This window comes from Pogona vitticeps, chromosome 3, assembly GCF_051106095.1.
Source record: "Pogona vitticeps strain Pit_001003342236 chromosome 3, PviZW2.1, whole genome shotgun sequence".
NCBI lineage: Eukaryota > Metazoa > Chordata > Lepidosauria > Squamata > Agamidae > Pogona > Pogona vitticeps.
Window position 1 is genome coordinate 180,486,696 of NC_135785.1, and position 13,673 is coordinate 180,500,368.

At 41.7% G+C, this 13,673-nt stretch overlaps 1 long non-coding RNA gene across 1 annotated transcript in view; it reads right to left on the minus strand.

Annotated features, from left to right (window-relative positions):
* LOC144588159 (uncharacterized) overlaps positions 1-13,465 on the minus strand; it is a 30,265-nt gene extending 16,800 nt beyond the window's left edge. Inside the window, exon 1 of the long non-coding RNA XR_013543533.1 lies at positions 52-13,465. This is a non-coding gene — a long non-coding RNA (uncharacterized LOC144588159). The remainder of the gene's footprint in view (positions 1-51) is intronic.
* Between the last annotated feature and the right edge of the window lie 208 nt (positions 13,466-13,673).

A 13,673-nucleotide genomic window follows, 5' to 3' on the forward strand; every position in this document is an offset into this window, starting at 1 on the left:
GAGTACATTACGCCTTCAGAATGGACTGACCAATAGGTAGGTTTGTGTTACCTCTTTGTGGCATGAACAAGGTGTTGGTGTGGGGCCCACTCTAAAGGCTTGATGTGGTGTTTGCCTCTCCTGAAGCTTGGCGTCAGATTTGGACAGTGAGGCTTTCAAGAGGACTCTGTTAGGAAAAACAAACCTTGGAGACCAAGATAACAAGCTACACAGAGTCTCTTATCTGGTAGCCTCAAATACTCCCCTTAATAAACAGAGTAAAGACTTAGAAAAAAGGCACTGAATTCTAATAATACTTATAGCACAATATATTAGACTTGGTCAGACATATATAAATACATGGCAATATATACATTGGCATAGATATCTCAGACCGACATAACATTCATATTCAAGTAAAGTAATGACCACCAAACTCACAACTGAGTGGCGAAGTGCTGTTCTCACACTCTTGCTTAAATAGTGAGAGCAGCCTATCACTGCCAACATAGCAGCTGGATGTGGTTGACAAGGATTACCTAAGCTTGTCCCATCTGTATGCTATCAGTCATCCATTGGCTTGACGTTTACAGGCATGACTTTGCATTCTCACTACAATATTAAATTTAACCCCTTGTTCACTTAAAGGAACAAATCCTGACACAAGGTTCATTCAACTTGTTAATTCCCCTCAAGCATAAACTTTATACCGTTAATCTTGTTCTTATTCCTGGAACCAAGTTTCACAATTATTGATCTCAGCACCACCACCATGAGATTTATTCAGTCTTTTCTTCCTTTTTTTCACCTCTCACCCCCGAAAGAACATAAACAGCCATGAAAAACACAAAACCACTGAATGAATTCTATATCAAAGAATTTGCACTGACAAGTTGTAAGAAAAAAGCTCTTTACAATTCTTTTATGTCTTTATATTTGCTTTGGTTTTATTTATTTTTTTAAAGCAGAATAAAATGCTTAAGCAGCACAGGACTTGTAACAAGAAGATCAGGATGTTGTGTTACAGGAATGGTTGGATTGACAGTCTGTATCTGAGGCTGCTGAGCCAGGTGCCCGTCAAGAACCTTTTGGAGAAGACTTCCACTTTCTAAATCAAAAGTGTCTCTGTTTAAAGAATTTGCCAGAGCTGCCAGGAATGTCTGATCTGTCCTGCTTTTAAGAATAGCCGCTAGACTTATCAAATAAATGGAAAATGACCAGACAATCACAGACTGTACCACTATGACTTTGTTGAAATCACCTTCGTGTTTCATCTTTCATGTTCAATCTTTCAAGCTTGATAGAGATGAGGTACACACACACATACCAGCAATTGAAGTTCATGCACTAGTGTTTGCAACAGTTGAGATGACAACCTTCTCTGTATTCCAGTGAAACATTTCCAAGCTCACCTGCAATTTTCATTCAGACAAGTATTTTAAAATATCATCACAAAGGGTCACTCTCTGTTCATTGTTAAGTACCTGCTTTTTCCTTGATCTCATGTATGTTTGCATGTGACTACATGTGTGTAGAGGGGTATATGGAGTAATATCGTTCGTTTAGTCATTCAGTCGTGTCCGACTCTTCGTGACCCCATGGACCAGAGCATGCCAGGACCTCCTATTTTCCACTGCCTCCCGGAGTTGGGTCAAATTCATATTGGTTGCTTTGATGACACTGTCCAACCATCTCATCCTCTGTTGTCCCCTTCTCCTCTTGCCATCACACTTTCCCAACATCAGGGTCTTTTCCAAGGATTCTTCCCTTCTCATGAGATGGCTAAAGTATTGGAGCCTCAGCTTCAGGATCTGTCCTTCCAGTGAGCACTCAGGGTTGATTTCCTTTAGAATTGATAGGTTTGTTCTCCTTGCAGTCCAGGGGACTCTCAAGATCCTCCTCCAGCACCACATTTCAAAAGCATCAATTCTTCGGCGGTCTGCTTTTGTTATGGTCCAACTCTCACTTCCATACGTCACTACAGGAAAAACAATAGCTTTGACTATGTGTACTTTTGTTGGCAAGGTGATGTCTCTGCTTTTTAGGATGCTGTCTCCATCTACCGTGAGCATGGAGCCCAAGAAAGTAAAATTTGTCACTGCCTCCATATCTTCCCCTTCTACGTATTTCCCAGGAGGTGATGGGGCCAGTGGCCATGATCTTAGTTTTTTTGATGTTGAGCTTCAGATCCTTTTTTGCACTCTCCTCTTTCACCCTCATTACAGGGTTCCTTAATTCCTCCTCAATTTCTGCCATCAGAGTGATATCATCTGCATATCGGAGGTTGTTGATATTTCTTCCGGCAATCTTAATTCCGCCTTGGGATTCCTCCAGTCCAGCCTTTCGCATGATCTATTCCGCATATAAGTTAAATAAGCAGGGAGACAATATACAGCCTTGTCGTACTCCTTTCCCAATTTTGAACCAATCAGTTGTTCCATATCCAGTTCTAACTCTTGCTTCTTGTCCCACATATAGGTTTCTCAGGAGATATATAAGGTGGTGAGGCACTCCCATTTCTTGCCATAGTTTGCTGTGGTCCACACAGCAAAGGCTTTTGCATAGTCAATGAAGCAAAAGTCGATGTTTTTCTGGAACTCTCTGGCTTTCTCCATAATCCAGTGCATGTTAGCAATTTGGTCTCTGGTTCCTCTCCCCCTTTGGAATCCAGCTTGTACTTCTGGGAGTTCTCGGTCCACATACTGCTGAAGCCTACCTTGTAGGATTTTGAGCATAACCTTGCTAGCGTGTGAAATGAATGCAATTGTACAGTGGTTGGAGCATTCTTTGGCACTGCCCTTCTTACGGATTGGGATGTAGACTGATCTTTTCCAGTCCTCTGGCCACTGTTGAGTTTTCCAAACATGCTGGCATATTGAATGTAGCACCTTAACAGCGTCATCTTTTAAGATTTTAAATAGTTCAACTGGAATGCCATCACCTCCACTGGCCTTGTTGTTAGACAAGCTTTCTAAGGCCCACTTGACTTCACTCTCCAGGATGTTTGGCTCAAGGTCAGCAACCACATTATCTGGGTTGTCCGGGATATCCAAATCTTTCTGGTATAATTCCTCTGTGTATTCTTGCCACCTCTTCTTGATGTCTTCTGCTTCTGTTAGGTCCCTACCATTTTTGTCCTTTATCATGTCCATCTTTTCCAGTCCTCTGGAGTAATGTAGAATTCATCAAGTGCTTTGAAATCCCTGGTTAAGAAAAATATCCTTAGGGTGGATACACAGCCTCTTTAAATCACATGGGCATTGCCATAGACACTGTGTACCAGTAGCTTCAAAAGGAAAAGAAAAGAAAAAAAATTAAAAACCAGGCTTTCCATCGAACTCATTCTAAAGAAGCCGGTGCTACATTGCTTAGGAAGCAGGGTGAGGATGCTAGAGGGCTTGGATTAACAATCTTTGTTGCTGTATCTATTACCTTTTCCCTTTAGACAGTTTAGAGCAGCTACTATGATGAGCAGATGAGCAGATCAAAGACAATTAAACAGGCGATTGGAAATGGGATAAGGCTTTAGACAGAGATTGCTGGGGGCAGGCTACTTTGTAGGCTTGGGCAACTGGAGGGGTGGCATATCCCAAGCTGAGCAAAGTCCCTTTTAAGAAGAGGGCTCAGGCAACTTGACATTGTGACATAAGCCAGCAAGGACTAAGGGTCAAAAAACACATGGGTAGAGATGGGCCTGAACCGAAATATGAGCCAAAAAACCTGAACCAGGTTGCTTTGTACTTCAGTTTGTGCATTCCATTTTGCTGAAACAAACTGAAGTGCTGATTATTATTTTTTCCCCTGAGCTTCATTTCGGCAAAATGGATAGCACTTCCCATTGCCCCGTCGCCCCCCTACCTGGTCCTGCTGCCACCGCTTCTTACATACCTTAGCCATCTTTAGGGACAGCAGGCCCGCCTTCCCTTCTGGGAGCCCAGCTGCCGTCTCTGCACATGCGTGCACCTACCAGCTGATTGCTGTGGATCTGTGTGCACATGCACAAATTGGCCTGGTCCCTGGAAGGGAAGCTGGGCTGCTATCTATGAAGATGGTGGTGGTGACGAAAGAAGAGGAGGAAAGAGCAGGACAAAAGAAGGTAGCCAAGGGGGGAAACAAAAAGGGGGTCAAGTCATTAGGTTCCCCCTCCCGCCAGGCATGAACCAGGAAAGCAAACCACAAATCGATCTGGCATTTTTCCCAATTTTTCCCATTTGGCGTTTTTCCCATTCTTGACATGAGGTACATACATTCTCTCCACCCACCTGTGATGTATATTATTTTGGAACTTCACATGCTTTCTGTAGAATGTGTGACTGGGAGGAACTTTTCTGGGCTGGTCTGATTATCTGTCTATCCAGCATGAATCAATTGTTCCTTCCAGCCTTTGATTTAAAACAGAGCCCTACCTTTCTGCTGAGTATCTTTTCCCTCTTTCATCTGTTGGAGTCAGTTGTTTGTTTACTGTGGATCTGTTCAACTGGTTGTTAAATATGTGTGAAGTACAACTCCCTGGGTAGGGATGTGAAAAATGCTTCCAAAATGCAAAATTCCTCATCTTTCAAGATACGTGGAGGATGAAGGGAAGATGCTTCACCTCCTTCATAGAGTGAGACAAATGGCTGTTGGGTCGATGATTGAACCAAGTTATACATAATTTTTTAAGAATTTCAGTTTCTTCATTGCCAATATTAATGTTGTGCAGTTCCTCTATAATCATAATTTTTGCCTTCGTAAAGTTCCACTGAATTCCTTCTTTGGTACTTTCTTCTTTCACTTTCAATAACACTAATTTCAAATCATTGCTGCTTTCTGCCAGTAAGACCATGTTATCTGCATATATTATTGATGCTTCTTCCATCAATTCTCTCTCCTCCTTCATCTGAATCTAGTCTGGCTTTCTGTGCGATATGTTCTGTGTACAGATTGTGTTGAAATATATATATTTAAATTAAGGAACCAAAAAACAAAACAAAAAAGGAAAGTATTTATTAGCTACTTTGAACATGCCCTTTCCCACTTCAGCCATGCTTCTTGAGTAACCAGACAAACTGAAAAACACCCCTTGACTCTGCTGAGGTTGCTCACTCAGATGTTCAAATAATCATTAGCAGGTGGGAATGCTGGGGTCCCTGCCATGTGAATGTTTCCTTTACGCATTTCTACCCACCTACCCACCCAATCTGCTCTTTGAAGTGTTGAGACAGGCTTGGATGCTGAGTTGGCAAATGAAATCTGTAACCATTTACAAGTTGCTGATCCTGGACAAGAATTCCAAAGAATGCATAAGGGCTCAATGTAGGAGTGCATACGGGTCCATGCCTGCAGGCCCCACTCACCTTATATATTTGTGTGTGGCAGCCTCTCTCCTTTATTTTCTTAACCTGCAGTGTGCTGTGAATGGTCCGTTGAATATGAATAGAACATTTCACAATTTGATGTGAGTGTAACCTCCATTCAGATCTCTTTGATCAATGCAGAGAAGTTGGAGAATGGTGAAAGAACTGCCACTCTAAGAAATGTCAGGATCAAGGCTAGCATGTACAACCCATATCCTACTTTTAGCCCGCACACATTTTCTGGAATGTTTTTATAGGAGTAGAATATTGTTTTCCCTGCAAGGAAAGGCACCACTCTTTTCCTTTTAACAGAGGGGGAAACATGGCTTGACTTTGTTGGTTGGGTTCCAGTAGTTGTAGTTGTTGCTATGTGTTATCAAGTCCATGCCGACTTATGGCAACCCTATGAATCAGTCACCTCCAAAATGTCCTATCATTAACAACCCTTCTCAGCTCTTGCAAACTGAAGACTGTGGTTCCTTTATTGAGTCAATCTAGCTCACATTTGTTCTTCCTCTTTTCCTGCTGCATTCAACTTTTCTTGACATTATTGTGTTTTTCATCAAATCTTGTCTTCTCATGATATGCTCAATGTATAAGAGAGGTAAAAGTAGCTAAGTAGTTGAGTTCATCGTTTTTGCTTAGGTTCAGTCTTGTTTTAATCTAGCACCAATTCAGTTGTGTTTCTGGTGGTCCATAGTATTCACAATGGTGGCTCCGCAGGCACATGCAGCGTCGCCCAGAGTTTCTTTGCCTCCTTCCCCTGGCATGGGAAAAGACAAGAATCTCACCTTGCGTCATCCATGGGGTGGGGTTTGGGAGAGGGTAGGATATAGATGTCCTCCCCCTCCTTCTCAGCCTCTTTCGAGACTTTCTTTCCACCCACCCATAAATCCAGTGTGAATTTTGGGTTGCCATTTTGGGGGCCGGATAGGATTTTTTTCCCCCTTGCTACCTAGATTGGTATTTGGTTAGCAGGGGTTTTTTTTGCCTATCCCACACTGGTATGTTTGTAGTTTTGAGGTTAGTGGGCTATCCATACATTCACACTGGTGGGTAGTGTGGAAAGAACAACAATCAATCACTGAGTGCCCAAAGAGTACAAGGGAGGTGAAAGCCCATCTGACCTCACGGCGCTGTGGATCGTGAGGTTACAGTGCCAGTGGGGGAGGACATGCTGGGGCCCTTCCCAGGCTGAGTGTCACCAACAAGAGGGAGTTTATAGGCCCAGGAGGGGCCGCATCAAGTGCTGTCCAGAGTTGCGCTATCCAAGGGACCACACAACAACGGGGTCTAGGACTCACCCGAATGTGGTTGGGGACAGGGTCCTGTGAGACCTTCAGACTCAAACCTGATTCCGCACTACAGCAGGCCACCCTCTGCTTGGGAACAGCAGGAGTTAATGTTACATGTTTAATAAAGTGTGGCCCTAGTTAATCCAGCTATTGTGTCTTGCCTCTTTATTCCAGGGTGGGGGGCAAAGCTCTCCTCCAGTATTTAATAGTCAATATGATGCACATATCCCTGCAGATCCTTTATGAACCAATTATTTTTAAAACAAGTCCTCTGGAAATGTGCTGGATTTTATTTTTGTTTGTTGAGTACATCAATGAATTCAACAGTGGTCATTGAACGTTTTCTGCAAGTTCAGCTGGGAAGTTTATTTTCATTGAGATGTTGTTGAGCTCCACGTTCCATCATGCATGCCCAGCCTAGCCAGTGATGACATATAATGGGAGTTGTAATCTATGAATGGTAGTAGCCCATCAACAACTGCAGTGGATACATCAGCAACAGTAGAAGTCCATCAACAAACTGGAAGGATAAACCTTCACCAGTCCTATCTTAATGGAATTTCTTGGTACTGAAGTATCAGTTGGCTGCTTCTTGTACTATGAACAGCCAGTACCTCCTACATTCCTGTTTCAGGCCCTGGTGCTCAGAATAACAAACCTTCTTTCTCAAGAAGAATGCTATCTCCCAGTGAAAGATATCTTCCAACTTCTAACTTTTCTGCTATAAACTTAGTTTTCTCTCACTCTCAAATTCCTCACAGCTTATTTATGGAACAGTTACTTTTAAAGAGTAAGGCCAGGTCTCTCCAGGCCTGTGGCACTTCCGAATTCTTTAGAACACCCAATGCAAAACTGAGAGCAGGGTTTTCCTCATTCCAGGTTTCAGAACTCTTGAAAACATGATTTGCTTACATTGCAATTAAGGGCAACACTCTAATTTACTCTTCTATCGACTTTTTTGAATTTCCTTCTTGTAACATGTGCAAGGCAAGCTATTCCTTCCTCAGACAGGAGGAAGAACAGTGATTTAATGCTAACTGTGGGTAATTAGCTTGAAATAAATTAACTCTTCATCTAGGCCCATCTCTTGTTTGTCGGCGTTAAGCCATGTCTTTTGAAAATGTCAGGCCGTGTTCCATGGCCCTCTGAAATTTTGTTTCTGATGGTTGTCAGAAGATACTTTGAAGCTGAAGGTCAAGAAAAGCATTCACAACTTTCATGATAGTAGATGTTACATGCATTGTAAAGGTCAGTTTCTAAGGTACATCCAAAGAAAGTTCCTAAGTGACAAGGGGAGGAAAAATCAATAACCACTGTTCCCCTTCTCTTCACTAAGCATATAATAAAGGATAAATAGAAGGATAAATACAGTATAATTTCCCAACTACTATAGGAAACTATTCATTGGCTGAAACCCTGTTGCATGACTTCATGTCCGCAACAGTACTGATGTCAGCAGCAGCAGCAAATTAAGCAAAATAAAGGCTTCCCATGGTGATTTCAGAATACATCTGATTTTTCATGTTGTGTGTGAGTTACATGTGCCCAGAAACTACCTTTAATCAGCAACAATTTGTTTGTAATAAGTAATGAAGCCACCTAGAGTGGACTGGTAGTCCAGATAGGCGGGGTAAAAATCAAATAAATAAATAAATAAATAAAATTCACAAGCAGAGCTGTGAATTAGGAGTTCGGCCTTCTTCTTGCAGAAGTTATTGCAAGTAGAAACTGATGGGGACCTTTTAATACAAGGTCAAGGAACCTTTGCCTCTCTCAGTGTAGTTGGATTCCATCTCAGTGCTGGCCAGCACGGCCACTGATGAAGGTTCCCAGTTCATAGTTAAAATTTTGATTGGATCCAAGATTCGGCAAGCCTTCATCCTAGCTGTTCCGAGTTTCTTTCTGTAATTGAACTTGGAATGATTAACAAAAACTTTCTCCAATCTACAGAAGTGCCAGACTACCGTTCTCCTGGTCCTCAGCTAGCACAGCCATTGAGCATGAACTGTTATCCCCAGCCTGCATATGACCATTGGGCATCAGAGTAAGGAAGACGGATTTACACTTTCTATCTAGCCAGCAAGTAAAATGTAACAACATGTATTGACAAAATGGCTCACCAACCAAATTAGTTCAATTGTGCTTTTCACTGCCTGTTTAGTTCTTTGACAGGCATTCTCACAGAAAGAAGAGAGTGGTGTGTTTTTTTTTAAGTACAATCACATAAATCTGTCTTTGCCTTCTCTTTTTATAGAGCTCAGCCTAGAAATGTGGGAAGTATTATGAAGAGAATGACTTTGACCATGTGCAAAGTACCATTCCTTTCATTTTATCAAAACAAGCATTCTGTAGACCATCCTTCCATCACGTTACCCCTGCAGCATTTCTCCTGTTAGAAATCAAGTGGTAGATGTCCTTGAAGTCGGCAGAGCTTCCTGTAGCCAAGGACTTCTGCATTTCTTCTTGACTTGCTTCTGAATAGACACGTGAGTCAAAATAGCAGGTGACTCCCAACACCTATCTTCAAAGAGGCCAAAGGAAAAAAATGTGAAATACTGTCATTTGATTATGTCGTTTCAGCACTGAGATATACTGGGATAGAAGTTACTGTTGAAACATCTGCTTGAGCATCTCGGCCCTTTTCAAGAACAGAGAAGGAAAGATGTGACAGAAAATGTAATGTGATATCTAAGGCGAAACTTCTCAAGACCTGTATTTTTGCTAGGTATTCAGCCTTATTCCACCAATCAGTTTCTTCATGGGATGTGTAATATGAACAGATATAAACATTCAAATATGCTATCACATTGCAGCATCCACAGCTATGAAATTTGATCTTGCTTTCTACAACCTGTTCACAGTTCTGTGCTAAACAACAGTTTGGCAAGAGTTACCTATAACAGCCAAGAATGATGGGTTACATTGCATTATGGTAGCACAGTAGCTTTATCCTCCAATAATACAGGGTGAAGGATAGCCTGTTGTCATTGGAGCTCTGTGTTTGATTCATGTGATTGTCAGCAATTGTGAAAAGGCAAAACAGAATCAAGATGTAGCCATTTGTGCAATTGGGTTAGCTCCACGAAATGAACCAGTGACATTTATGCCAGCTGTTAGCTTCTGTAGATTTTCATCTATCAGAGTGCATTCTTGACTTATCTTTCCTCTCTGAGCATAAAGAAAGCCACAGTAATACCTTTCTTCCCGAGCATTCTGTAGTCTTTCCATCAAAGCTGACATTACAAATGGCTGAACATAAAAAGCAATTGCATGATACATCTAATACTTTTCTTAGCTCACAGAGCTATAGTAATTCAGAGTTATAAATCAAACTATGTAAAACTAGTTTAAACGACTGAAGATGTAACTCTTTGTAAAAATGTCACATCCTTTCCCAGCAGGATATTTCAGTGTAAATTTTTACATAACATATGGGTGCTCAAGTTAGATTCTTTCATTCAATTCACCCGGAAAATAAAACTACATGGAAATGTACCAACATGTTCTAGTCTTTTAAGAAACCGCTTTCTTGTTGATCATATTTTTCACTTCATGTATTCATAATACAAGTAACACTGATCCTTGAACTCTGTGGTAGTCATTTAGTTGTAGTCATGAGTTCCATGAAAGCCTCTACCAGGTGGGTAAGTTCTGATCTTCCAAATGTTTTGGGCTACTCCCATAACCATGTCCATCAGGATGTCTGGAAGTTTAGGTTCTACATTTCTGGAGGGGAAAATGGTCGCCACTTTTACCCTACACTAAACTGTTGAAACATTTCACCAACACACTATTCGGAAGTTAGATCCTGTATTCCTAAAATTCTGGTGTTACACTCTGATCACCTTTCTCTTTGCTGACTCCTAGCAGAGCACAGCAGAGGATTAAAACTGAAACAGATTTCACGCAGCGAGCAAACAGAGAGAGCTAACAAGGAGTTTGACAAGGGAGAGGTAGTAAGGAAAAGTAGTAAGGAAAGGGTCTAGTGCAGGAAGAGACAAAAGAAAAGGGAAGATCAAGAAAATAAAGGCAGAGAGCATCCTTCAAGACAGACAAGACAAAGGAAAGGGCACTCATAGAGAAACAGATGAAATTTAAAAAGGTAACTGGGATTATGGAGGGGGAAGATATTTCTATGGTGATGACCTGCAAAGTGCAATACAGTACAGTGGACCCTTGACTTACAGACAGCTTGACTTACAGACTTTTTGAGTTACAGACTTCTCTGGCCGCAAAATTTAGGTTTGACTTGCAGCCTGAGAATTGACTTACAGACCAAAAAAAACCCAAAACGGCCTGTTACGGGATTAATCGGTTTTCAATGCATTGTAGGTCAATGGAGACTTGACCTACAGACTTTTTGACCTGCAGCCACTGTTCCAATACGGATTAATTCTGTAAGTCAAGGGTCCACTGTATTTGTCTCTGTGCCTAAGAACAACATAGCATACACATGCAGCAAGTGCAGACTGGAAGCATTGTTGGAAGAAAAAAAATGAAAGAACTGGAGCAGTGAGTGACAACAATTAAGGCTGTAAGAGAAGACAAAGAGACAGAACTCTTGACCATCTTCCACCAAGGGAGGCAAGTAGAGATAGAAGAACAGCAAGACAAAGCAGAGGAGGAGAATTCTGAGGAGATAACAAACTTAGTGGAGGAAGCACTATGGAAAAGAGACAGTACAGCAATGGAACCAGTTACCTCAGGAGAAGATTAGCACTCCAGTGCTGGAGACATTCAACAGAAACCATTTGTCAGATATATTTTGATCTGGATTCCTGAAGTGAGCATGGGGTTTGACTTGATGGCCTTATAGGCACCTTCCAACTTCATTATTCTATGATTCTATATGATGCTGGCTCGAATCCTGATCTTCCATATCTCCAGTTTTGCCAGCCATCTTGGCAAAATCATGACAAATTCTCTTGGTGTGTGTGTGTCACCTGAGCTGTTATATAAAACACAGTTCTTCAGACAAAGGCAAAAAGAGCCATAGCATACACCCCTGTCAAAATTCTGCCAATTGGCATAGAAGTTGCTGTTAAACATTTTTATTCCTCGAGTGGATTGGATAGATAATTTCAGTGCATAGGTAAAGGTAAAGGTTCCCCTTGACATTTAATCCAGTCAGGTCCAACTCTAGGGTGTGGAACTCATCCTTGTTTCCAAGCTGTAGAGCCAGCGTTTGTCTGAAGACCGTTTCCGTGGTCACGTGGCCAGCGCAACTAGACATGGAACACCGTTACCTTCCCACCAAGGTGGTACCTATTTATCTACTCGCATTTTTACATGCTTTCAAACTCTGGGACAAGTGAGGGGAGCTCACTCCGTCACGTGGATTTGATCTTATGACTGCTGGTCTTCTGACCTCGCAGCACAGAGGCTTCTGCGGTTTAATCCGCAGTGCCACCACGTCCCCATTAATTTCAGTGCATGGGGGAGACTAAATTTAGACCGATGGAATCCATCAGGAAGTCCACTCCTTCATGTGTTTCTTCCATTATTTGACTTGAAGTTTATTGCCAGTTCTGGGGGAGGGAAGTCATTATCCCAATAACCATAGAGTCAACATGCCTTGCACCCTCCTTTAGTGGAGAATTGCTATTCCTATTTTCATTGTCTCAGACTGCTTTAATTGCTGTCTCATTGAGATACTGATTGTAATTCGTTTGTACAGTTCAGTAAATGCTACATGCCATGTTTCCATTTAGCTTGCGTGAGAGTACTATTGTGTCTGTCTGCAGCACCCAAACACAATAAACAGGTGAATAACTTTGCCAAAGGGCTTCTTTATAGGAAGCACACACAACACAGATTTGCTTAGTTCATTCTTGCAGATGAGAATGAAAAATGGCAAATGTTTCTGTGTGGTGAGTGGGTTTCTGAGAGTTTTTGTGCATTTCCCTCATTTTAGCACTTTTTTGGGCAATGCGTCTGTGGAATATTACTTTTCTAATAGAAAAGAGTTTTTTTTCTTTTGCAAAGAAACATCCACACACCCACAATCATTGTATTTAATGCTGTTGTTGCTGTTAAAAATGTGCTGGTCTTTTTGGTCTTGGGCAGACTGAAAACCTTGCAGCAGCTGATCGTTTTTCAGTGCAGTGTCTCAGCATCTTAAGATGCTGTTTTTAATTGAGAATGAGAAAATCTGGGATTATAAATTGCATCCATATACATAACAGACTGTGTGGTGTTTGCTTTTTTTGGGAGGGTGGAATCACTCAACCACTGCAACCCTTTAAAAATTTCAGTTTATACTGGTCCAGTTCAAATACAGCTGGATTAAAAGGCACACATAGCAGTACATGAAAGCTTGTGACAAATAAACCAAGGGACTCCTCTAAGGGAGGAATTGCCCCTGTTGGCTGGCTGGGGGGGTTGCAAAACAGAACACAGAGTGAATCTTACTAACTCATCCATACAGTTTATTACATTCAAAATTAGGAGAGACATCAAAACACATAGAGTTAATGTGTAAAGAGTTTCGCACCAAAAATTAAGTGGTGACTCTTTTTTATGCTTCTAAATTAAATTTTCCAAAGTACAAACTGAATGTCAACAGGAATGTATAGTATATACACAACAGTATGTAATAGAGATGAGGACGAATATAAAAATAGATCAGCTTTTTCAGCAAAAATAGCCGATTCATTAAATATTCATCCCTTCATATTTGTGGGTTCCAGAGACCTGCACGAATACGAAGGGATGAATATTGACCAGTTTTTATTCGTCCTTTGTATTTAAAATAACAACAACCATTCTGTCTACCGGCCGCTGATCAGCTGATTGGCAGCAGAAAGGCAGCCACCACCCCCACAGCCACCGACCCCCCACAGCCTACCCCTCACCCCCTTCTTTTCCCTACCTTAGCCCTCCCCCACCCCACACCTCCTTCCTATTTTAAAAAAACCAAAGAACACCATTCTGCCTACCAGGCTGTCCTTTGCAAAGATGGTAGCTGCAGCTTCCCTACCCTAAATGAAGCTGCAGCCACCATCTCTGTAAAGAGCAGCCAGTCTCCCTTTTTACATGCATGGCTGGGAGGCCAGAAGGAGAC